A 27,569-nucleotide genomic window follows, 5' to 3' on the forward strand; every position below is an offset into this window, starting at 1 on the left:
TGCCTTTCACATATGCAGTTACTCATACATATTCTACTGACTCATGTACTCACTCACTGATACAGACATACATACACTAAGTCACCCATACAGCCCCTCACACATGTACTCACTACCTTATACAGCCACTGACTCATCCACTCACTCATCCATGCAGGCATTCACACACACCATAACTCACCCACACAGACACTCTGACACCTATACAGGTACTCAGACAACCAATTGATCACCCATATAGCCACTAATGTACCCATTCACCAACCTATACAGCCACTTAGACACCAACTGATATAGAAATTCACAAAATCAGTCACTCACTCCTACATGTACTGAGACACCTAATCACTCACTTATACAGCCAGTCACATACCCACTGAATCATCATACAGGCACTCATATACCCACTGATTCACCAGTACACCTTAGTGTATATATATATATATATATATATATATATATTACCTACTGGCGGTCGCCAGTAGGTATATATAGTTAGGATTTTTTCTCTATGGGACTTTTGAAAATTCTATGTCTAATAACTTTGGCGTTTGTGGACGGAATCGGCTGAAATTTTCAGGAAAATGGCACATTTTGATTCTGAGCAGCCCCTGAAAATTTGGGGGGGTTTCGTCAAGGGGGGGCCGAGAAAAAAGGGGGGTCCCAAAACGCGTTTTTCCCATTCATTTTTCCATAGGGCGGTTGGACTCACTTTTAGCTCGAACGGCTGAATGGATTTGCACGAAACTTGGCAAAATTGTAGGGACTGTTAGCCCGATGTGCCTTTGCTAGGTCTCAATATATGTGCTCCAGTAGTTTTTGAGAAATTAACGTTCAAACCAAGATATATATCTGTAACAGCGCTCTGGGCAGCGATCCGGTCCGCTTACTTTTCGCTTATCAGAACTTTGCGCGCAGAAAGCTGATTGGCTCTCCGGTGTCTGTCAACATTCTAAACAGTCCGGAGCGGACGCCATCTTGTCTCTTGGTAGGATCGAGAGAGAAGAAGAGGTGGAAAACGAAAGGGGAATTTAATGAAAGGGGGCAAGGTATCCCCCTCTTGACCCCCTAGGAATGTTGTTGGGGTTATTAAAGGGTCCCGTGGGGAAAATAAAAAAAAAATGATTTTTCACGGTAGAAGCGCGGCCGCGAACTGGTAGCGAAACGGGAATTCGCCATTTTGAGCTTCGTTAATTAAATTACTAGTTATAAGTGGGTGCGGGAGACGTATCCTAATCCCCTATGTTTCCTGAGGGTGGCTGAGGAGGCTGATATATGTTGATACATCTCTTCCAGCGGCTGTGCGTGAGCTTTTTTTTTTTTTTGCTGCGTGACAGTCCGGAGCGGCCGCCATCTTGTCTCTCGGTAGGATCGAGAGAGAAGAAAAGGTGAAAAACTAAGGGGGAATTTAATGAAAGGGGGCAAGGTATCCCCCTCTTCACCCCCTAGGAATGTTGTTGGGGTTATTAAAGGGTCCCGTGGGGAAAATAAAAAAAAAAATGATTTTTCACGGTAGAAGCGCTTCACGGGCCGCGAACTGGGCCGCAAACTGGTAGCGAAACGGGAATTCGCCATTTGCTTCACGGGCCGCGAACTGGGCCGCAAACTGGTAGCGAAACGGGAATTCGCCATTTTGTGCTTCGTTAATTAAATTACTAGGTATAAGGGGGTGCGGGAGAGGTATCCTAATCCCCTATGTTTCCTGAGGGTGGCTGAGGAGGCTGATATATGTTGATACATCTCTTCCAGCGGCTGTGCCATTTTGCCTTTTTTTCGAATGCCACAATTTTGTCGTGCACGGCAGCCATTTTAGATGCCAGGCTGGTCCCAGGATATCACCTAACCCTGCGGATGTAGTTTATGGCCCCAGCTGTAGAGAATTCAGACATGCCAATCCTCCTGATTCAGGCGTGTGACTACTGATTTCAGTGCTAGTCTCCCGCCTCCCGATTTCTGCAAGCAAAAACCCGGGGGCATATTACGAACAACTAGCGATAATTTTTGTCTCTAACTTGTTTAGAGACAAAAATTATCGCCGCACATCGGCGATTTTTATCGCAGATAAACCTTGCTATTATCGCAGAAAAGTCAGCGATATTCATGTATTATTGACCTAATGCTCTTAGCCATGTTATCCACCTCCCATTGGATAACATGGCTAAGAACTGCTCAGGGCAGGTGTTAGATTTTGGAGATATTCGCGCTTAGCGCGAATATCTCCAAAAGTTGGTAATAGAAGGTAGCGATGTTAGGGACTGTTTCCAGTCGCTAACATCTTGGCACGCCACTTTGCATGTCATTAGTGATAAATATCACTGACATGCAAAGCGGGGCCCAAGATGGTCGCTATCTCCTTTTAGCTGTCACTAACTGGTGTTAGCGACAGCTTGGTAATAGGGAGATAATTTTATCTCCGCTTTCATGGCTTTTAAAGCCAAAAAAAGCGGAGATAAACCCCCTTGATAATATGCCCCACGATTCCTTGGGGGTTTCAGCCGACAGGGCTTGGTATTGTGTTACATGGTAATTTTTCCATGAAACGTCAGAGGGTCGATGCAGGGGTTCTAGAAGAGGTGATAAACCATTTAAGCCTCATGAACAAGCGCATGGTCTTTTAAAGATTTGTGAAGTACTCGGGGCGGCGGTGTGTGTGTGCCCTCTTTCAGGAGCGGACGGGGGGGCACTGCCAGCAACTTGCCAGGTCAGGTAGTGTTCAACACGTGCATCACCCTTTCTCTGCCTGCTATTGCGCTCCATGCTTCGGAAAGGTAAGAAAAAGAACGTGCATTTGAGTTTGAAATGTCCGATCCTGCAGCAGCACACTTCCAAAGCCCACACATGACAATAACCCGATTCAAGGCCCCATTCACCCGTTTTTAAAAAAATAGATAACACTCCAACAAAGTAAGGTTATAAAACTTTATTAACTACTAACTTTAACAAACGGAACAAAAACTAAAAACATTTAAACATTTCTCAACACAAAAAGCAACAATGGTTAGAAGCGGTCTTTTGTGCGAATAGTCCCAAGGCAGCACAACGTGCAGAGTTCTGGACGGCACCCAGGTGATGTCGCCTGGGTGCCGCACTGGTTTAGGGATCCTACAATGCTGCTCCGAAAATTGGCGTGGGGCGTCCCGGGTGGGGCGAGGGGAGGCCTCGTCAGTAGCGGTCTGTTGTGCGAATAGTCCCAAGGCAGCACAACGTGCAGAGTTCTGGACGGCACCCAGGTGATGTCGCCTGGGTGCCGCACTGGTTTAGGGATCCTACAATGCAGCACAGAAAAACAGCGTGGGGCGTCCCGGGTGGTGCGGGGGGAGGCCTCGTCAGTAGCGGTCTGTGTCCAGTGTCACATGGCTGACACAACATGTACGACAGGCACCCAGGTGATGTCCAGTAAACTGCCGCACTGGTTTTGGTATCCTACAATGCTGCTCCGAAAATTGGCGTGCGGCGGCTCGGGGGGGGGGGCGTGGGGGAGCCGGCGTGAACGGGCCTCCCCAGGTGGCGGCCATCTAGCTGAGTTGCGCTCGCTCTTGCGGCCACAGCGTCTCGCTCACCATGTTGTTGAGTTGCTCCCACTCTTGCAGTGCAGCGATAGGCGGCTGCCACATGGCTCTTAAAATGGCGGACAGCTCCTCGGTTTTAGGCCTGGTCCACTGAAATGGCCCTGGGACACTTTGGAACTCGGACGCTTGCCTGCTAGGGCTTGGGCTCCATTCTCGAAAAGCGTCCGCTCAGCCGTGAAGATTGTATAAAAGTCTTGGGGGCCCCCGACTCCCGCAGGCTTCCGGTGGGGAGCGGCTGCCATGATTGCTCGCGGAATGACCACGACGGAGCCACGAGATGGTGGTGCTCTCATGCTGACGCCAGCTTCAGTCTGAATGATCCAGAAACAAGGTGGGGCTTTCATCGTTTGGGAAAAAAAAATGTTCTAAACCAATGAAAAGTGTTATTTTTAGGTCATATGACCAAGCCTTCCATCTTTAGGAAACCAAAAGTAAAATGAACCAATGAAAAGTTTTATAAACAAGTCACATGACCTGTTATGCGACATAGGGCTACAAAAAGCGTAGAAAATCCGTTGGCACGTGAGGCGGCGTCAGTAGCGGACCGATGTGCGAATAGGCCGAAGGCAGCACAACGGGCCGAGATCCGGATGGTACCGAGGTGGTGTCCAGCAAATTGCCGCACTGGTGTGGCCATCCTACAATGCTGCGCCGAAAGACGGCGTGTCCAGCTGAATTGCGGTCACTGTTGCGGTACAGTGACTCGAACGCGCCGAGATCCGGATGGCACCGAGGTGGTGTCCAGCAAATTGCCGCACTGGTGTGGCCATCCTACAATGCTGCGCCGAAAGACGGCGTGTCCAGCTGAATTGCGGTCACTGTTGCGGTACAGTGACTCGAACGCGCCGAGATCCGGATGGCGCCGAGGTGGTGTCCAGCAAATTGCCGTACTGGTGTGGCCATCCTACAATGCTGCGCCGAAAGACGGCGTGTTCAGCTGAGTTCCGGTCACTCTTCCGGCACAGTGACTCGAACGCGCTGAGATCCGGATGGCACCGAGGTGGTGTCCAGCAAGTGGCTGCACTGGTGTGGCCATCCTACAATGCTGCGCCGAAAGTCGGCGTGGGGTGCCCCGTTGGCTTATGAGGTGATGTCAGTAGTGGACTGATGTGTGAATAGGTCGGAACCAGCACAAGGCGCCAAGATCCGAATGGCAAGTCCTGGATGTTGAGTGCCTCAGTTGAGATTTCTGAGCAGTGCTTGTAGGACTGTCTGAAGCTTATTTGCACCTGCTGCAGCTTCACTAGGTCCGGCGGAACTTTTGCCTTTTCCTTTCTGCTTCTTTTCCTACAATGCGTTTCATCTGAAGACACGACCAGGTCCCTGAATGTGTGCAGGGGGACGCTATTGATTGAATGAACGCGCCGAGATCTGGATGGCACCGAGGTGGTGTCCAGCAAATTGCCGCACTGGTGTGGCCATCCTACAATGCTGCGCCGAAAGTCGGCGTGGGGTGCCCCGTTGGCTTATGAGGTGATGTCAGTAGTGGACTGATGTGTGAATAGGTCGGAACCAGCACAAGGCGCCAAGATCCGAATGGCAAGTCCTGGATGTTGAGTGCCTCAGTTGAGATTTCTGAGCAGTGCTTGTAGGACTGTCTGAAGCTTATTTACACCTGCTGCAGCTTCACTAGGTCCGGCGGAACTTTTTTCCTTTTCCTTTCTGCTTCTTTTCCTACAATGCGTTTCATCTGAAGACACGACCAGGTCCCTGAATGTGTGCAGGGGGACGCTATTGATTGAATGAAAATGGCGGCTTGACACAAAGCTGACTCAAGCGTTACTGTTGGTGCTATACAGACAAAAATTGGTTTTCAGTTTGTACATTCTTCAGGTTTTTGCACCAGGAGGTATGTTTGCAGAATGGTGGAGAAAGGGGGCTGAGCCTTGCATGAATTCTCAGCAATCCCACTGTGTGGGGCTTACTGGAGGTAACTTTAAAAAACCAAAGATTACAGGGACGTAATAATTAGGAGAAATAATAGGTAGGCTTGGATTTCACTTGCACAAAACAATTGAAATTCAGCAGTTATAGTTTTCTGAGCTAACTATAACTTACGCCCCCACAATGTTCTTCTTATGATCTCACATATTACATCACTCATGACATGGTCAGTGACATCACTGATGACATCACTCATGACATCTCACGTGACATCACTGATGATATTAGCCACTGAATCTCGGATGCATCCACTCATCCCCATAGCCTTTCACATACCCACTTCTACTCCAACACCATCATTCTCAAAGCGATTGACTTACCCATACCAGTACTTAGATGCCTCTCACCCATACAGCCACTTATACAGCAACTCACTCACTAATACAGTCACTGACATATCTTTTCATACAGCTACTCACATACTGTCAGTCATCCATAGAGCTACTCACATACCCACTCACTCATCCATAGAGTCAATCACACAGCCACTTACTTACCTATACAGTTATACGCACTTATTCACTTACTTATGCACAGCCTCACCCATACAGCCACTCTCACACTCACTCACCCATAGAGTCACTCATTTACTCCAAGACACACCTATACTGCCTTTCACATATGCAGTTACTCATACATATTCTACTGACTCATGTACTCACTCACTGATACAGACATACATACACTAAGTCACCCATACAGCCCCTCACACATGTACTCACTACCTTATACAGCCACTGACTCATCCACTCACTCATCCATGCAGGCATTCACACACACCATAACTCACCCACACAGACACTCTGACACCTATACAGGTACTCAGACAACCAATTGATCACCCATATAGCCACTAATGTACCCATTCACCAACCTATACAGCCACTTAGACACCAACTGATATAGAAATTCACAAAATCAGTCACTCACTCCTACATGTACTGAGACACCTAATCACTCACTTATACAGCCAGTCACATACCCACTGAATCATCATACAGGCACTCATATACCCACTGATTCACCAGTACACCTTAGTGTATATATATATATATATATATATATATATATTACCTACTGGCGGTCGCCAGTAGGTATATATAGTTAGGATTTTTTCTCTATGGGACTTTTGAAAATTCTATGTCTAATAACTTTGGCGTTTGTGGACGGAATCGGCTGAAATTTTCAGGAAAATGGCACATTTTGATTCTGAGCAGCCCCTGAAAATTTGGGGGGGTTTCGTCAAGGGGGGGCCGAGAAAAAAGGGGGGTCCCAAAACGCGTTTTTCCCATTCATTTTTCCATAGGGCGGTTGGACTCACTTTTAGCTCGAACGGCTGAATGGATTTGCACGAAACTTGGCAAAATTGTAGGGACTGTTAGCCCGATGTGCCTTTGCTAGGTCTCAATATATGTGCTCCAGTAGTTTTTGAGAAATTAACGTTCAAACCAAGATATATATCTGTAACAGCGCTCTGGGCAGCGATCCGGTCCGCTTACTTTTCGCTTATCAGAACTTTGCGCGCAGAAAGCTGATTGGCTCTCCGGTGTCTGTCAACATTCTAAACAGTCCGGAGCGGACGCCATCTTGTCTCTCGGTAGGATCGAGAGAGAAGAAGAGGTGGAAAACGAAAGGGGAATTTAATGAAAGGGGGCAAGGTATCCCCCTCTTGACCCCCTAGGAATGTTGTTGGGGTTATTAAAGGGTCCCGTGGGGAAAATAAAAAAAAAATGATTTTTCACGGTAGAAGCGCGGCCGCGAACTGGTAGCGAAACGGGAATTCGCCATTTTGAGCTTCGTTAATTAAATTACTAGTTATAAGTGGGTGCGGGAGACGTATCCTAATCCCCTATGTTTCCTGAGGGTGGCTGAGGAGGCTGATATATGTTGATACATCTCTTCCAGCGGCTGTGCGTGAGCTTTTTTTTTTTTTTGCTGCGTGACAGTCCGGAGCGGCCGCCATCTTGTCTCTCGGTAGGATCGAGAGAGAAGAAAAGGTGAAAAACTAAGGGGGAATTTAATGAAAGGGGGCAAGGTATCCCCCTCTTCACCCCCTAGGAATGTTGTTGGGGTTATTAAAGGGTCCCGTGGGGAAAATAAAAAAAAAAATGATTTTTCACGGTAGAAGCGCTTCACGGGCCGCGAACTGGGCCGCAAACTGGTAGCGAAACGGGAATTCGCCATTTGCTTCACGGGCCGCGAACTGGGCCGCAAACTGGTAGCGAAACGGGAATTCGCCATTTTGTGCTTCGTTAATTAAATTACTAGGTATAAGGGGGTGCGGGAGAGGTATCCTAATCCCCTATGTTTCCTGAGGGTGGCTGAGGAGGCTGATATATGTTGATACATCTCTTCCAGCGGCTGTGCCATTTTGCCTTTTTTTCGAATGCCACAATTTTGTCGTGCACGGCAGCCATTTTAGATGCCAGGCTGGTCCCAGGATATCACCTAACCCTGCGGATGTAGTTTATGGCCCCAGCTGTAGAGAATTCAGACATGCCAATCCTCCTGATTCAGGCGTGTGACTACTGATTTCAGTGCTAGTCTCCCGCCTCCCGATTTCTGCAAGCAAAAACCCGGGGGCATATTACGAACAACTAGCGATAATTTTTGTCTCTAACTTGTTTAGAGACAAAAATTATCGCCGCACATCGGCGATTTTTATCGCAGATAAACCTTGCTATTATCGCAGAAAAGTCAGCGATATTCATGTATTATTGACCTAATGCTCTTAGCCATGTTATCCACCTCCCATTGGATAACATGGCTAAGAACTGCTCAGGGCAGGTGTTAGATTTTGGAGATATTCGCGCTTAGCGCGAATATCTCCAAAAGTTGGTAATAGAAGGTAGCGATGTTAGGGACTGTTTCCAGTCGCTAACATCTTGGCACGCCACTTTGCATGTCATTAGTGATAAATATCACTGACATGCAAAGCGGGGCCCAAGATGGTCGCTATCTCCTTTTAGCTGTCACTAACTGGTGTTAGCGACAGCTTGGTAATAGGGAGATAATTTTATCTCCGCTTTCATGGCTTTTAAAGCCAAAAAAAGCGGAGATAAACCCCCTTGATAATATGCCCCACGATTCCTTGGGGGTTTCAGCCGACAGGGCTTGGTATTGTGTTACATGGTAATTTTTCCATGAAACGTCAGAGGGTCGATGCAGGGGTTCTAGAAGAGGTGATAAACCATTTAAGCCTCATGAACAAGCGCATGGTCTTTTAAAGATTTGTGAAGTACTCGGGGCGGCGGTGTGTGTGTGCCCTCTTTCAGGAGCGGACGGGGGGGCACTGCCAGCAACTTGCCAGGTCAGGTAGTGTTCAACACGTGCATCACCCTTTCTCTGCCTGCTATTGCGCTCCATGCTTCGGAAAGGTAAGAAAAAGAACGTGCATTTGAGTTTGAAATGTCCGATCCTGCAGCAGCACACTTCCAAAGCCCACACATGACAATAACCCGATTCAAGGCCCCATTCACCCGTTTTTAAAAAAATAGATAACACTCCAACAAAGTAAGGTTATAAAACTTTATTAACTACTAACTTTAACAAACGGAACAAAAACTAAAAACATTTAAACATTTCTCAACACAAAAAGCAACAATGGTTAGAAGCGGTCTTTTGTGCGAATAGTCCCAAGGCAGCACAACGTGCAGAGTTCTGGACGGCACCCAGGTGATGTCGCCTGGGTGCCGCACTGGTTTAGGGATCCTACAATGCTGCTCCGAAAATTGGCGTGGGGCGTCCCGGGTGGGGCGAGGGGAGGCCTCGTCAGTAGCGGTCTGTTGTGCGAATAGTCCCAAGGCAGCACAACGTGCAGAGTTCTGGACGGCACCCAGGTGATGTCGCCTGGGTGCCGCACTGGTTTAGGGATCCTACAATGCAGCACAGAAAAACAGCGTGGGGCGTCCCGGGTGGTGCGGGGGGAGGCCTCGTCAGTAGCGGTCTGTGTCCAGTGTCACATGGCTGACACAACATGTACGACAGGCACCCAGGTGATGTCCAGTAAACTGCCGCACTGGTTTTGGTATCCTACAATGCTGCTCCGAAAATTGGCGTGCGGCGGCTCGGGGGGGGGGCGTGGGGGAGCCGGCGTGAACGGGCCTCCCCAGGTGGCGGCCATCTAGCTGAGTTGCGCTCGCTCTTGCGGCCACAGCGTCTCGCTCACCATGTTGTTGAGTTGCTCCCACTCTTGCAGTGCAGCGATAGGCGGCTGCCACATGGCTCTTAAAATGGCGGACAGCTCCTCGGTTTTAGGCCTGGTCCACTGAAATGGCCCTGGGACACTTTGGAACTCGGACGCTTGCCTGCTAGGGCTTGGGCTCCATTCTCGAAAAGCGTCCGCTCAGCCGTGAAGATTGTATAAAAGTCTTGGGGGCCCCCGACTCCCGCAGGCTTCCGGTGGGGAGCGGCTGCCATGATTGCTCGCGGAATGACCACGACGGAGCCACGAGATGGTGGTGCTCTCATGCTGACGCCAGCTTCAGTCTGAATGATCCAGAAACAAGGTGGGGCTTTCATCGTTTGGGAAAAAAAAATGTTCTAAACCAATGAAAAGTGTTATTTTTAGGTCATATGACCAAGCCTTCCATCTTTAGGAAACCAAAAGTAAAATGAACCAATGAAAAGTTTTATAAACAAGTCACATGACCTGTTATGCGACATAGGGCTACAAAAAGCGTAGAAAATCCGTTGGCACGTGAGGCGGCGTCAGTAGCGGACCGATGTGCGAATAGGCCGAAGGCAGCACAACGGGCCGAGATCCGGATGGTACCGAGGTGGTGTCCAGCAAATTGCCGCACTGGTGTGGCCATCCTACAATGCTGCGCCGAAAGACGGCGTGTCCAGCTGAATTGCGGTCACTGTTGCGGTACAGTGACTCGAACGCGCCGAGATCCGGATGGCACCGAGGTGGTGTCCAGCAAATTGCCGCACTGGTGTGGCCATCCTACAATGCTGCGCAGAAAGACGGCGTGTCCAGCTGAATTGCGGTCACTGTTGCGGTACAGTGACTCGAACGCGCCGAGATCCGGATGGCGCCGAGGTGGTGTCCAGCAAATTGCCGTACTGGTGTGGCCATCCTACAATGCTGCGCCGAAAGACGGCGTGTTCAGCTGAGTTCCGGTCACTCTTCCGGCACAGTGACTCGAACGCGCTGAGATCCGGATGGCACCGAGGTGGTGTCCAGCAAGTGGCTGCACTGGTGTGGCCATCCTACAATGCTGCGCCGAAAGTCGGCGTGGGGTGCCCCGTTGGCTTATGAGGTGATGTCAGTAGTGGACTGATGTGTGAATAGGTCGGAACCAGCACAAGGCGCCAAGATCCGAATGGCAAGTCCTGGATGTTGAGTGCCTCAGTTGAGATTTCTGAGCAGTGCTTGTAGGACTGTCTGAAGCTTATTTGCACCTGCTGCAGCTTCACTAGGTCCGGCGGAACTTTTGCCTTTTCCTTTCTGCTTCTTTTCCTACAATGCGTTTCATCTGAAGACACGACCAGGTCCCTGAATGTGTGCAGGGGGACGCTATTGATTGAATGAACGCGCCGAGATCTGGATGGCACCGAGGTGGTGTCCAGCAAATTGCCGCACTGGTGTGGCCATCCTACAATGCTGCGCCGAAAGTCGGCGTGGGGTGCCCCGTTGGCTTATGAGGTGATGTCAGTAGTGGACTGATGTGTGAATAGGTCGGAACCAGCACAAGGCGCCAAGATCCGAATGGCAAGTCCTGGATGTTGAGTGCCTCAGTTGAGATTTCTGAGCAGTGCTTGTAGGACTGTCTGAAGCTTATTTGCACCTGCTGCAGCTTCACTAGGTCCGGCGGAACTTTTTTCCTTTTCCTTTCTGCTTCTTTTCCTACAATGCGTTTCATCTGAAGACACGACCAGGTCCCTGAATGTGTGCAGGGGGACGCTATTGATTGAATGAAAATGGCGGCTTGACACAAAGCTGACTCAAGCGTTACTGTTGGTGCTATACAGACAAAAATTGGTTTTCAGTTTGTACATTCTTCAGGTTTTTTTTTTCCATCCAAGTCTGATTGAGAGTTTGTAGAAAAATGGCTTCAGATTTTCCACATACTACTCTTCAACATTCTTCCTAAATGTAACAATGTGAAACTCACTAGGAGAACGGCTGTTTCTGTTTCCTTTCAAAATGCTGCCACCAATATTTTCTGAATGGAAGACACCATCTTGTAGCATAAAGGGCCGAAAGGGGTTCTGGTCTGGCCGATGGTTGGTGGAGACATTTTGACTATATCTTGGACCTGCCCGGCCTCGCCCAAAATGGCGCCGGTATAAATGGGACTCGTAACTCTTTGCCCGCAAATGTATATCTAGAAAATGTTATTGTAAGTGGCCCTGTCGTATTTTAATTACAAAATGTACGTCCACCGATTCCGCAACTGTTAGACACCTTTGTTCTTGTCACCTAATGGCCCGCTCGTTACGTTCTTCTACAGTGTAAATGTCTCCTCATCATATACGATTTCAGTTTGCTCCGTGGCCGGCCCACGTGGTTGTAGGCCCGTATTTGTATACTGACATTTTTACAATAAAGGTTTTTAAAACAAAACACGGTAGTAGTATTTTCATTTGTAAAGTTTTTACTTTTAGTGACTGTTTTCGAATCAGTAAAAGGCAAGTGAAATAAAGCAGTCCAATTACATGACGGATAAAAGGTATAATATGTAGGAACGCAGTAAAGATAAATGGTCAAGGGCAGTTGTGTTTTTCATGTCTGCAACATAAAGTGATCGATAAGAATCTGATAATCAGGCGTATCGGCGACTAAGACAGCAGGCCGAATCTCTTTTACTCAACGGCTCCGTCATGGAAGGAAGAAACGCCCTTTTTCTCGAAAAAGGAATATATTTTACTTGCAAGACAGTTGTAAATTTTCCGGGAAAGTACATTAGCCTGGAATATTATAACATATGTTTGAAAAAAAAATATTGTTCGAAAATAATAAAAAGCGTAATTTTTAGGTCATATGACCAAGCTTTTCATCATTAAATTAACAAAAGTAAAATGAACCAATGAAAAGTTTTATTAACAAGTCACATGACCTGTTATGCTTACGTTACGCGCTGCGCGCCGCGCCTCGGATCACTTCCGGGTGCGCTAACGCGGCGTGTCATAAAACGCATTACGCGACAACGTAGGTCAAGAATATAGTCTAAATGTCTCCACCAACCAGCGTTCAGAACACAACCCCTTTCAGCAGTCCAAAAAGTTCTGTTAAATGACAACAGAGGGGACAGGCAACAAGAACCATCAGTCAAAGAGGGGAGGGCAAGTTCTTCTCTTCCGGGTCATGTTGGGGCGCTACCGGAACTGATCGAATTGGTAGTCTACAGTGTTTCTGGATGTTTCAGACTAAAGCTGGCGTCAGCATGAGACCACTACCATCTCGTAGCTCCGTCGTGGCCATTCCACGAGCAATCATGGCAGCCGCTCCCCACCAGAAGCCTGCGGGAGTCGGAGGCCCCGAAGACTTTTGTAGAATCTTCACGGCTGAGGGGACGCTTTTCGAGAATGGGACGCAAGCCCTAGCAGACAAGCGTCCGAGTTCTAAGGTGTCCCAGGGCCATTTTAGTGGACCAGGCCCAAAACCGAAGAGCCGGCCGCCATTTTGAGAGTCCTGTGGCAGCCGCCTATCGCTGCACCGCAAGAGCGGGCGCATCTCAACTACATGGTGAGCGAGACGCTGTAGTCGCAAGAGCGGGCGGTAAACAGCTGAATGGCGGAAGAGGCACAGTGTAGCAAAAGCGGGCGGAATGGCAACTAAAACGATAAAGGGGCGCCCCACTACAGCTTGTCTTCAGGTCAAACGGATTGTGGGACAAGGTCCAGAATTGAAGAGTCATCAAAAGGCAAAAAGTTCCGCCGAACCCCGGGAGCCGGCCGCCTATGTCGGGGGCGATCTCAGGCTACAACAGTGCTATAAGACTTGGGGAGGGTGTCGGAGCCAAGCGTCTTCTCCGAGTCCATGGCCATCACACCGCCCCTCAGGGGCCTCCGTCAAGCTGTTTAGGAAGGTAACATATCACATTGTTTTCTAATGCAGTCAGGTCCACAAACGACACTCACTTACTTTGAGAATAGTGAAGCTGCAGTAGGTGGAAATAAGCTTCAGACAGTGTTACAAGCACTGCTCAGAACTCTTAACTATGGCACCCAACATCCAGAACTTATGCTATTTGAGAATGGTAGTGACATCGAAGCATCTCAGGGACCAAAACCATTAACGTACTTTCACGTATGAAAATCTTACTTGGGGAGGGGGCAGGAGCGAAGCGCCCCCTCCCAGTCAGCGCCACCACACCGTATGTTGAAAATCTGAAGCCATCGTTCTACAAAGTCAACCAAACTTGGATTGAAAAATCTAGAAAAATGTACAAACTGAAAACCAGTTTTGGTCTGCATAGCATCAGTAGCAACGCTTGAGTCAGCTTTGTGTCAAGCCGCCATTTTGATTCAACAAAGCACAGGCATTGAAAAAGGCTGAAATTCAGAACTCTAAACTATGGCACCCAACATCCAGGAGCTTGCTATCTGGATCTTGGAGCCTTGTGCTGTTTTCGATCTATTCACACATCGGTCCACTACTGACATCATCTTATAAACCAACGTTATGTAAATAGTTTTTTAATAAAATGTTTTACCCTGTTTCTTTGTTGGTGTGTTGTCTATATTTTTAATATTTGCATAGGGTTTGTCGTTATTTTGTGCGGGATGGGTGATGGAGCCGAGCTGTCTTGCAGCCCTCATGGTGTGGAGCTCAGTTCATCTCACTATTTTCGTATTTCTCAAGAAGGGTTGTTCCTAATATTTCTATTTTAGCGAGGTCAAAAAGAGATCCAATTAGTGGCCTACTGATTTTGCTCGATTACTTTTATTTTTTTACACGATTTTTCACTATCTGCAAAGACTAAACAGAGTATTGCGACTTTGTGCTTGTTTGTAAATAGAGAATGATCCAAAGAGAACCAATTCTAAAACAGTAAATGCTTGGACAACAATCAATCAAATGGAGAGACAAGGAGGCACGACGGATTACAACGGGGGTAAAGGCCTGCGTTAACTACCCTTCAGTATCTGCAAAGAGAGAGTACTACTAAGGCAAAAGAGGGGAGGGGGGGGGGGGTGCAGCGTTCAAAGCACATCAGCGTGCATAAATACGAAAATGTTTTTATCTATCACGTACTTGACATTTTAAAGCTTTTCATATTTGCTATTAAAAAACCAATGAAATTCACAGAAAAAACCATAGGTTATAGTGGATATATAGTTAGGAATTTGCATTTACAAAACCTTGAAAATTCAATGAAAAAACCATAGGTTATAGGCCATATATAGTTAGGAATTAGCATTTACAAAACCTTATTTTACTCGCATAAAACCATTGAAATTCCATATATAGTTAGAAGCGCTAACTATATATCGCGCACCCGCAATCCACTGCTGATGATGTCACATATTACATCATTCATGACATGGTCAGTGACATCACTGATGACATCACTGATGACATCTCAAATGACATCACTGATGACAACTCAAATGATATCAATGATGACATCTCAAATGACATCACTGATGACATCACTGATGACAACTCAAATGACATCACTGATGACATCTCATTTGTCATCACTGATCACATCACTCATGTGATAATACAATGAACCTCTTCAGACTCTAATATAACCTTACATACACTCAGTATAAACAGACACTCACAGACTGTCAGTCATCCATGGAGTTACTCACACACCTAGTCAGTCATGCAAAGAATCAATCACACCTCCATTTCCTCAACTATACAGTTATACACATCTTACTTATTCAAACATATAATAACACATATTTACTCTCTTATATAATCCCTGATACAAGCTCACAGTGATCGATACAGCCACTCACACATTCACTGGCTCTTATGTTCAGTTATTTATATATCTCAACTCTCACATGTATTGTGTTTTACATACGTACTTACTTGCTCATGTAGCAATGAGAAATCCATTCACTCACCAAAACACCCATGCATAGTCAACCGCCCATATAGCTGTTTCCACATGCACTCTTGAACTCATACTCCTAGTGAATCAACTGCTTACACATCTATGCACAGAGTCACGCACCTCCCAGCCACCCACACACACACTCAGCCTCCCATTCAAATACTTGGGCAACCAATCAATAACCCATATGGCCACTCTTATAGCTACTGATCAACACATGCAGCAGCTTACACAACAACAAACATACTGATGCACAAATTAAGACAGTTTAGTCACTAACCCATGCACTCAGTGAGACACATTTAATCACTCACTCATACAGTCAGTCATGCACCTACTAAATTCTTCATCCAGACACTTATACATCCACTCATTCTTCAATATGTGAAACATATTTAAACTTTACAGACACATACAATCATTTGAGTTGTCATCAGTGATGTCATTTGAGATGTCATCAGTGATGTCATCAGTGATGTCACTGACCATGTCATGAATGATGTAATATGTGACATCATCAGCAGTGGATTGCGGGTGCGCGATATATAGTTAGCGCTTCTAACTATATATGGAATTTCAATGGTTTTATGCGAGTAAAATAAGGTTTTGTAAATGCTAATTCCTAACTATATATGGCCTATAACCTATGGTTTTTTCATTGAATATATATATATATATTCCACATGGTGATTGGGAACACCCGCTGCCGACAAATCAAAGGGCATGTCGACACATGGACCTCCCAGTCACAGTCCAAATCAATTCACCAGCGCTTCCAGTATTGCAAAAGAAAGCAGTCGACGCTGTGTCTGTGCAAGCTGGCATTAAATAATTTTGCAAAGACACGGCGTTGACTGCTTTCTTTTGCAATATTGGAAGCGCTGATGAGTATACATATATATATATATGCAAACTTTTTTTTACTTATTATTATATAGACTATTTTCCTGCTTCGATATTTTTGGTTTTTGTCTACTTTTTTAGTTTTTTAGCTACTTTTTCACTCTTTTTCTATTGCCTGCTATTTTCATTTCTTTCACTTACTTTTTTAATTTTATTATCTTCTTTCCCGCCCCATCTCTCTCACTCTCCCCAGAACCATGTCGAAGGATAGGGCTCGCCGCAGCCAGAGCCGCGACCGCCTTCCCTGCGGAAGGCGATGCCCACAAGGGGTGTAGGCACGGGCCTTATTTGGGGAGGTGGAGTTGGCTGCACTCATTTTCTTTGTGCAGCGCCACCTCCCCTCAACCCAGGCAGAAGATGGCAGGCCAGGGTCCGGGTACGGGTTCCGGGAACGTCGGCAGCGGTGGGGGAAGGTGCACCAGACAGTGTTCCGCTGATCTGGGGTTGGGCGCACCCAGGCCCAGCTGACGCACCGGTGGTCCAAAATCCTGGACCGGGAGCAGGACCTGCTGGACCTGCTAGGAGTGGAGGTTCTGGGTCTTGGTGAGTAAATATTTAATTATTACTACATTGTGTCTGTTCTTCTGCTCTGTTATATATTGCGAATATCTTTTTTTTCCAACCAGCTAGAATGCTGCTGCTTACATTACAGGTAAATTACTTTCAAAAATCTTCTGTGATTGTTTTTTTTTAATTTTTTTTTTATTGTCCTCATCATTCGCCTTTAGTGATCAACTAGTAGCATGTGGAGAATAACCTTACTGTCTCAGATAATCTGGAAGGAGCTGAAGAGAAAACACCCTGATTGCTCCACAGTAATATTGTCATAATCCACTTAAGCCACTTTAGATCAACCATATGGGGCACATGCTGTGTTCATATACCGATCTTGCATCGATTCCAACTTTGTAGGGTATAGTTGAAATAGGAGGTAAAATACCAAGCAACGTAATCATTGGACCTTGGGGGGAAAAAAAAAAGAAAACCCAAGATCAATCCAAAATATATCTCCAATTTTGTAGCCTCCAGAAGTTTCTCTTATTTTTAGTTCCTGATCTTGAGAGGTCCATCTTTGATACTTGTAGCACTGATGATTGCCAATCTGGCAAGGTAGGAGATATGGGGTCTTTCAATCTCTTGCATATCTCTCTCCTTGCCAACAACATACAGTAGAAGATTAGATCTTTTGCTGGACCATGAAACTCTGGAGAAATACCAAAAATAACCAGGGCAGAACAAAGAGTTAATCGGGATCCCAAAGAGGTAGAAATAAAAGTAGTAACTGAGGTCCAAAATGGTGATAGTAGCGGGCAATCTCAAAACATGTGCAAGTCCGAAGCCTCTGCCAAACCACACTTTGGGCATAGAACTGGCGGACTATCCGAAAACTTTGATAAACGTTGGGGCGAATAGGATGCCCTGTGTAGCGTAAACAGGTGGTTATGCTGTAACCAAGATGGTTTTACACTACTCCACATAATCTTAAAAGAATCATACCATATATTTTGCACACTAATATCTATCATGTGTGCAGACCACAACTGCTCTGGTAGATGTGACTCACCCTCTGCCTCATCTAGAATAAGATTATACCAGAATGAGAACTCTTTATTAAATGGAGGCTTATCTGTTAGTAGAGTCACCAGTGTACTATCGCCTCCCAGCTGGAATCTACCTTTATTAGAAGACTGTAAATGAGAATGTGCCCAACTTTGCATCTGAAGGTATTTAAATCTAGAAAGCCGAGACCCCACTTTTAGCCTCAATACCTCCCATGGCAGTAGTGAATCCTCCGCAAAAATGTCTCCCCAAGCTATCAGACCCGACTCGCGCAGCGGTGTAGCTAGACTATCAAGCAGCCAGGTCGGGGAACCTGGAGAGTTCCATAATGGAGCCTTACCTGAGTAGTAATCTATTTTGATCTTGCCCCTCAGTTTAGCCCATGTTCTACACATATCTCTAAGCACCTTCAGTTTTATTTTCTTTTAAAACTTGGGATCCCCGAACTTAAATAGAAATCCTCGACCAGACATTTTTTACCTCTGAGTAACGCATCAAACATTTGCCCACAACCTATATTTGTTGGATATTTAACAACATTCTAACGTGAGACATCTGGAATGCCCACCCGTAAAGCTGTAAATCTGGGGCCGCCAAACCTCCCTTCTCTCTACGTCGCCTGATCTTCTTCCAGGCGATTCTCGGATTGCGGTTGTTCCAGATGAAGGAGCGAATATCACTTTGAAGTTTAGTTATCATAATAGGATAAAAAAAAAGAGGAATAGTATTAAATAAAAATGTTACCTTAGGTAGAATCGTCATTTTGACTAGGTTAGATCTACCCAGCAAAGATAATGGGAGTGTAGACCATGATTTCATTAGTCTACGGCATTCTTTAGCTATAATCGCAAAGTTTGCTGGGACTATCTTATCTATATCTTTATATATATTCAGACCCAGATAACGAAAGACCGAACTCACCTGAGCCCCCACCACGGGCTCCGGGTCGTTCCAGACCATTATATCTGTCTTAGATGCATTTACTTCGTACCCTGATATAGCTCCGAATTCTTTGGCCAACTTGATTACAGCCGGAAACGCCGACCGTAATTCTGATGTATAGATAAGAACATCATCCGCATATAAAGCTGCCTTCCTTTCCCATTCCTCAAAGACAAAAGGCTTAATGTTGTTATTATCTCTTATCTTCTGAGCAAAAGGCTCTATATAAAGATCGAATAAGAGGGGGGAAAGGGGGCAGCCTTGGCGGGTACCCCTAGTGATATTAAATGGGTCCGATAGTTCTCCATTAACAAGTACGGATGCTGACGGGTTCATATACAGAAGTTTGACTGCATGTCTGAATTTTTTCCCCAGATTAAATTTTGCTAAGACCTCCGATAGGTAAACCCAGTTCACCCTAACGAAGGCCTTGGTGGCATCCAAGGTCATTACTGCTAGAGGGAGTGATGTTGTCGTTGCCATGTCAATTGCACCTATGAGATCATAGGTCAGCTCATACAACTGACGCCCTCTTACAAACCCTTTTTGATCTATGTGCAAGATGTTTGTTGCTACTGCCCCCAACCTATTTGCCAATATAGATGTAAAGATTTTATAATCTGCGTTCAATATGGAGATTGGTCTGTAAGACCCGCAATTTGATGGTGATTTCCCTGGTTTTAAAATCAGTGTGATTGATGCATTATCCCATGATTTAGGAGGGGGCATCTCTTCCAGGAGGATCTTGTTAAACACCTCAGTCAGAAAAGGAGTAATGGTTGAAATCAAAACCTTATAAATTTCAGATGGCAATCCATCGGGGCCTGATGCCCTACCTTTTTTGCTACTGGCAATAGCTGCCCTGACTTCTTCTTGCGAGATCGGATCGGCTAGCCTATTGCTTTGTTCTAGAGTCAAGACAGGGTGAGAAACGCCCACCAACCAATCTTCGACCTGCTTTGACTCAACGTTATTATCCTCACAATAAATTTCACTAAAGAAGTTCCGAAGCGTTCTCCTAATTTCGACATCAGTTGATAGTGTGATTCCTCCCGTCGTAATAGAGTTGATATTATTACGCACTAACTCAGTCTTTGTTTTCCAAGACAGCAGTTTACTCGCTCCCTCACCGTATTCAAAATGTGCCAGTTTGCTGGCCTCCCATCTCTCTTGAACCCTGGCATTTAATACTGAGTTTAGCTCTCCTTTCAATGTAGCCACCTTTACCTGCCTCTCATGAACTATAGATGCACTAGGATCAGGGTGACTGGTAATTTCTGTTTGTAAATTAGCCAGTTCTGATTCTAAAGAGGTCACTGTTTCCCTATAGACTCTGTTCTTATATATGGCTTTGTTATTGATCTGACCCCTTAAAAATGCCTTAAGTGTATCCCAAATAACACCTAGAGAGGCGGATCCTATATTTTCATCCAGGAAAAACTGGGTCTCTATCTTAATGGCATCTGTGATATTAGTAGATAACAATAGTGATCGATCGAATGACCAGTTACTTGATCTAGGTTTTGGGAACCCATCCAAATCCAGTAGAATTGCAGTGTGATCCGAGAGACGAAATGGTAAGTGGGATACTGATTTAACCAGATGAACTAAGGATTGACTAATCAGAAAAAAATCAATTCGAGACTGGTGGTGGAATCTATAGTTTCGAAATGTAATTCCTCTTTGTAGGCCGTGCATTGTTCTCCAAATATCATTATACCCAAGCTGCTTCATATTATCCTGCAGGTATGCCCTAGTTTTCGACAAAACTTTAGCTCTGTTAGATGGCCATTTATCAACTAAGGGATCTAGGACTATATTAAAGTCGCCCGCCATGATAACTGGTTCCGGGAATTAATATAGATGTGAGAACAGAGCCTTCAATGCGGAGGGATTGTCCTGATTAGGACCATAGTAGCCCACTATGGTTATCGGGCCCCATGTATTATAGCTGAAACTATTGCCCATCGCCCTCCTGGGTCTACTAGTTTAGAAACTAATCTTGCTTTGATGGATTTTCTAAATAATATTGCCACACCTCTAGTATGTGTTGTTTGTGCCGTCACTATAAAGGCATCAATCCATCTATTCCTTTTAACCAGTATTTGCACATCTGGCTCTGTCAAACGTGTCTCCTGGAGTACCATGATCTGCGCACTAGAGTCTCGAAGATATTGCATAATAATATTTTTCCTAGGATTTGTTCGCAGACCATTAATATTCCAGGAGAGGATAGAGATTTTACTCATAGAAATAATATCTTTAAGGTACACATATAAAAGGAAATTTTAACTGAGACATGTTTTAACAATGATCCCTTCACACTAACAACAAACCTGAAGTGAAAGAGAGGACTCTTTTTTATTTTTTTCCCCCTGCAATCCCCCACAGTGCCCCTGTCTAACCCTCCTCCCCCCCTGGAAAACCCTTGTTATATCCATCTGGAAAACCAGATGATAGCACCCTGTTGTGAGCTCCCTTCTTGTACATTTTTATGGCCGGAGAAAACGGGACATAGCATAAAGGGAAGAAGGAGAAAACAAGATGAAAAAAAAACAAAAAAAAAACAACTTCTTAAGTTCTAATTGAAATTAAAAAAAAGAAAGAGGGGGTATACGGATGCGTTAGTTATCTTGTACGTATTTCTACCCCACCTGACCTGTAACCCATTTTTTTTCTTTTCTGGTTGTGTGTCTTGTTATCCTCTTTTTTTTTTTTCTCCCCTCCTTTCCTCTCTCTCTTCCCTCCTTTCCCCTTCCCCTCCTCCCCTCTTATCCTCCTCCCTAAGCTGTACACCTACTGTAAGTCCCCATGCTTCCCCAAAAGATTTTTTTTTTCCTAGGGTATATTTAGTGTATTTTTCTCACCCTTCTTTTTTTTTAACAATTAATTTTAACTAGTCTCAAAATCAATGGTTATCTTCTGTGATTGTTATGACACAGGTGCTCTTCTGCGTTCCTAATTTTACTTGTTTGCAACTTTGTGTTTGCGCACGCTTAGCGTGATTATGTAAGAGTTTATTTTAGAGAAATTAATTAACGTAATTCTATAGTGAGTGACTCTAGTCCTTACTTTGTCCTGTCACTAAGAGATAGGGGAGGACTGATACTTAGGTTCAGCTACTTTGTATGAGTTTGTAATTTTTTAGTGGTATGCGTGATGCCTCCTCTGTTACGTCACGTGCTGCTAGTACCTCAGTCTATATTAGAACCTTTTCTAGTTTGTTCAATGAGTGGTAATAGGCTTAGCAGCACTAGCAGAACATCAGCATCAATCAATCAACCAAAAATTTGGTGTATACAAAAAATGTAGTCATGTGTCCTTCATTTGATCATATGCATTGTTGAGCACTAAAAGAAGTGGAAATGCATACTTTAATGTACAATTGGCACGCCTGGAATAGGTGGGCTAGTTCAGGTGGTACGTCTTATTTAGGCTTGGTTAGTATTCTGGAATCAGAATGGAAGAGTGGATTAGTGTTGATAAATAGTAAGTAGTCGATCCTCAAATCCCCCGACACCACTTGTTGACCAAATGAGATAGGTCAATTTAGTTATTGCAATTGTTGTTTACATAAGTTTCGACCGTTCTTTAAAAATATTTTATTTGTTTGACACCATTCATCAATGTTTGTCTCTTTCTTATATCTTTGCTGTTCAGCACCCAGGGACAGGCAGACAGGGGCACAGCTGGCGGGAGAAGAACACCATCAATAGGAGGAGGACACCAACGCGGGCTCTTCTGCTGGCCCTGGTAAGTCTTCTTGTTTTTAATAATAATTCGTATTCCATAACTTTTACTGCACCATATTTTTCCCGAACTATTGTTTCCGTTTCCTAATGATATTTTTTTACCAACAATTATCCTTCGATCTGCACTGTTTTGAAAATCTTGTTATCCCTGCCTCTGCTATAATGACTCTCTGTACTACTACTACTATTAGTCTGTCTGTACTGTAGTAGCTAAGCTTGCCCAGTTAGCCACTCTTTAATTAAAAGGTTGTAAATAAGACTCAGATTCACCAGTAGCTCTAGCCATTGAGTCCAGTCCTTTGGGTCGTCCTCTTGTACTACTTCTAGTCTTATTGATCTTGATTCTCTGTTAATCTTCAGTCTTTGGCAATTCACACCAACAAATGCCCAACCAGATTTATTACTATTTTGATATGATAGGACATACTACTACTGTTGTAGGGATTTTGCACTTACAGACCTTTGCCCAAGAAAATAGGATGTTGGTGATGGGACGTTGGACCTTCCTCACTCACCTCAATCAGAAGTTCAGAACCCACCACAATCCCCTGCCCGACAAGTTATAGTAGTGTCTTGTCTAGTCATAACTGTTAGCTCTCTGAACCCTCCCCCCAAGATACCCAACAAGTAGACAACTCAGAATATAACACACCCAACCTCTCAGTCATGAAAGCAATTCACATGCACCCCTTCCTTTCGCTCGCTCACTCGTGTAAGTCCACACTAAATACCACCAAGTGTATGTAAGTTCAAAATGCTTATTTTTAATTGACAAGCTCTGTACGTTGTTCTATAATGCAGCACCAGCAGGAGAATCAATAACATTAAAACAATAAACATTGTTACACTTACTTACAGTTGGGAAAAAAATCATGATAACTGAACAGTGGTGGAAGCACCACCATCCCCCAGGTAGGAATATAGTTTATAGAAATGTATAAATGAAGATCTCTGAGTGAATTCCTCTGGGAACCCCTCAACTTAGAAGAACCTAGTACTGGTTGTTGTTGCATCATAAGCTCTGCAAAGCTCTGGTTCGTAGAAGGGAATCTTCCGTCTGTAATGCGAAAAATTAAATGGTGCGCGTTAGTATATTGCAAGCATTTTTCAGCCGTGCCAAAAATTGTAGCATTTATGGATAAGCAATATGGACTAACAGTACACCAGAACTTCATAAAAAGTAGCTTGTTCATGTTTTGTTTGCCACTTGTACACAGCGCTTAGACAATAGCAGTATGAGGTCATATGGGGGTAAAAGGTATTTTATACAATAAGCTGCAAGGTAACTTCACATGTGCAAAAATAAAAGACACATAAGTAAAATGGTTGCATGGCTCTGGCTAACTAAGCAAAGGTTAGAATGACCCTAGGGAGCATATATAACTACTAGTGTCTACTCTACTACTACCTGATTTGTACTAGTGATGTATGTTATATACCATCAACTCATTTTTCAATCTTGCTACTAACCAATAGGGCAGAGGTCTTCAAACTTTTGGGTGCCGAGACCCCCCTGTCAACATTTTCAGTCATAAGGACCCCCTCCTGACAAACATTTCTAAACCTGTAGGCAGGGCTTCTGGAATTACGAGGCAGGTGAGGACCAAATTACACGGAAGGCTTGACTAAATTGTGTGAGAGGAAAATGTAAATGTTATGTGATGCCGCGTATTTTGGGATAGCATTGCTTCATTATTTTGAAATTTTTTTGCTCACAATAAAACAGTACCAGTTTACAACCAAAATACAGCAATTAACATCAGAAAGATGTCTAGTCAACCTCTGTGATGGGCCTTCCACTCAGCAGGAATACGTGCTGCCACATTAGAAGCTCACCTAGCTCTGTCCGGGAGCAGCAGGGGTCCCTAAAACCCTGCCCTCTATGGATGAGAAGAGTGCCATGTGAGTGCACGGTGAGCGATGCAACAGTATGAGAGTAGGGAAAGAGGAGTGACTGCAGGGTGAGTGAGGTGGCCATTTGAATTTGAGTATGGATATAAGTGCAGAGTGGGATGAAAGAATGCATGGTTAATGATGGGCTTGTTTGAGCGAGTTGCAAATTGAGCAGTGAGGGGGCAGGTGAATGAGGTGTCACATGAGTGCAGGATGAGTGCAGATGAGTAGCGTGACTGCAGGTTGAGGTACAGGGAGAACAACGCAAGTGCATTGTGATTGCAGAGTGATCACTGTGAGTGCAGGGTGAGAGGGTAAATGATGTGAGTGCATGGTGATCAGCGTGAGTGCATTGTGATCTCTGTGAATGCAGGGTGAGCATGAAAGTGAAGTGCTAGAATGAGAAGTGAGTTCTCTGAATGCAGGGTGCATTTCCAGACACTTGAAGTAACTCAACATATTATTGACTGCGGCGTAGGGTTTAAGATATAGGTTAAACTATTGCTATTATGACATTAATCAGGGATCGAGGGTGGAGGAAATAAATATTCTAATCTTGCAACATACTTCCAGTCCTATGATTAGGGTTGCCTGCTCAATATTTTGATGTCCCAGACGGTACAAAAATAAGCAGTCACGTAAAGCTGTATATTTCAGCACTCATCTGTGCATACTTGGAACAGCAAATATAAATAGAAAGCACTTTTAATTGTGTTCTAGGGCTGCCTCAATGACCCATGACTGATAAAGGGAACAAAGACTGAAAAGTCACATTACGAATGTATTTATTTATGCGCTTTTATATAGCGCGGACTTTACCCGAAGGTGTCGGAGCGCTTCACAATAGGAACAGTAATGTTACATGAGGAGAAAATTACAAGTGAACAAAGTACAAAAGCAAACGTTAAGTTACATGAGGCAAAAGTGACAATAGCGAGCAACCAAAATACAAGTGGTAGCAAACGGTACATTACAGGAGGAAAAAGTGATGTGTGCAGGTTACAAAAGCGTACAAAGTAAAAGTAAAAGTATAATACTGCAATAAATGGCACACTCAAACACAAGAACAAACGTTACGTAGGCAATGGTGGCACTTGTGCAAGTATATAAAGCAAACAAAATGTGAGAGGTAGTAAACAGTGTGTTGAAAAATAGCTGGTATTTTTTTCTTCTGGCAACTCTACTTTTTATTATTTCTTTTCATGAAATACATTCTCACACTACTGCAGTAAATGTAAAATACAAATGTAAGGGAAAGGCTGAGTTGGGGCCCAGGGGGTACTGGAATTATAAAAAAAAACTAAGCCTCAGTGACCAGTTTTCAAAAGGTATGTAAATATGCAAATGGCCGTTAACGACCTGTGAAACTCAGGGGTGCCGGGCTGTACTGGAGATAAGACTGCAGACACAGCCCAGCGGAGTTCACTGCAGCTCGAGCTGAGACACTACGGGGGAGGATGGGGGCTGAATTCCTGTAGACAGATGGGGCCCGGGCAGAAGTGTGATCGGGAATGCGCGACCCCCTTTCAATCACTCCGTGGCCCCCCTGGGGGTCGCGCCCCACACTTTGAAGACCCCTGCAATAGGGGGAGGTGTATATGACGCCTAAAAAATGTGTAATGTTTTCTAGGCGCACTACTGACCACCATTGCCGGGGCCAGCGAAGGCGACGCGGCGGGAGAGGATGCAGCAGTTGCCGCCGATACCGATGGAGTGGTAGGGGGAGTGCCAGCACCAGTGGAGGGCAGTGGTAAGTTAGATTCATAATCCTTAACTATTGTTGACATTACACTCACTGCAAGGGTGTACTGTATGTGTACTGTACTGTTGAAACTTAGGGCCCCATTAGGATGACGGGCGGATTGCCCCCACCGGGCTGGCGGTAGTCACCGTCGGCCCGGCAGCGTCAAACCTCCCGCCATCAATGTAGAAAAGACCCCCGCCATATTACAACGGCTGGGGGGTCCGCGGCGGATAGAAACCGTCCGCCGATTTTCTGCACAGTGGACATGTCGACCAGGTGGAAAAAGGTTCAATATGGTGGCGGTGTCTGAAACACACCACCAGCCATATAATCTGCATTTTGAATGCCTTTCCGTGGCAGCATTGCCGGCACAGAAAGGCATGCGGAGTATGCTTGGGGTGCCCGTTGCGGGCCCCCATGGAGGGTACCTATGGTACCTGACTGCCTTTCAAAGCACAACGTGGCAGGCTCCACGCGGGGCCTGTCACGTTGTGCTTGGAAAAGCACAACATGCATATTTAGCATTGTGGCGGCCGGTGCTTTCAGCACCGCCCGCCACAATGTTAAAAATTCGGGATGCACCCACCACTGTGGCGGACGTATCCAAATTGCCCCCACGGTACCCCCGCACTTATGGCCGGCGGTCCCTTTTAGCGTGAGGATGGTGGGCGGACGAAGTCCGCCCGCCATCCTAATGATGCCCTAAGTGAGTAAGTGTTGCTGTGAACGTTTGAAGAGTGAAGACACCCTTTATTGGCATTAGTAAAGGTATTAGGGGCGGGAGTATTGAGTAACCAATGGCCTCATCTATCTGTGACTTCAACTCCGCTTTGAAAGTTTTATGGAGCAGACTAAAAGTCAGATCAGATCACCTGGTGTTGAACTAAAAAGTGAAAGATGGGTGGAAGGAAGAATGACGGGGGAGATTTAATATTTATGACTGAGAGAGAGAAGGATACGTGTGATGCTGGCATGCAAATTGCAAAGGTGGCTGATAGTAAAGAATCTGCTGCATGGTTGGTTGAATGCCTGAAAAAAATCCTGCAAATGTTAAAGCCCAAGCAAGTGGGAGGATAGATTCATACCAAAAATTGTATGTACTGTGCTTTATAGTGCTACCATGCCACTATGTGTATAATTAACTTGTCTTACGGTTTTTCTAAGAGTATATTTTACAATTGTCTTGTTTTTTCTTTTTGATAAACAGCTACTCCTTCCACTTCAAAACCTGATAGGA

Source organism: Lissotriton vulgaris, chromosome 2_1 (assembly GCF_964263255.1).
Source record: "Lissotriton vulgaris chromosome 2_1, aLisVul1.2, whole genome shotgun sequence".
Taxonomy (NCBI): Eukaryota; Metazoa; Chordata; class Amphibia; order Caudata; family Salamandridae; genus Lissotriton; species Lissotriton vulgaris.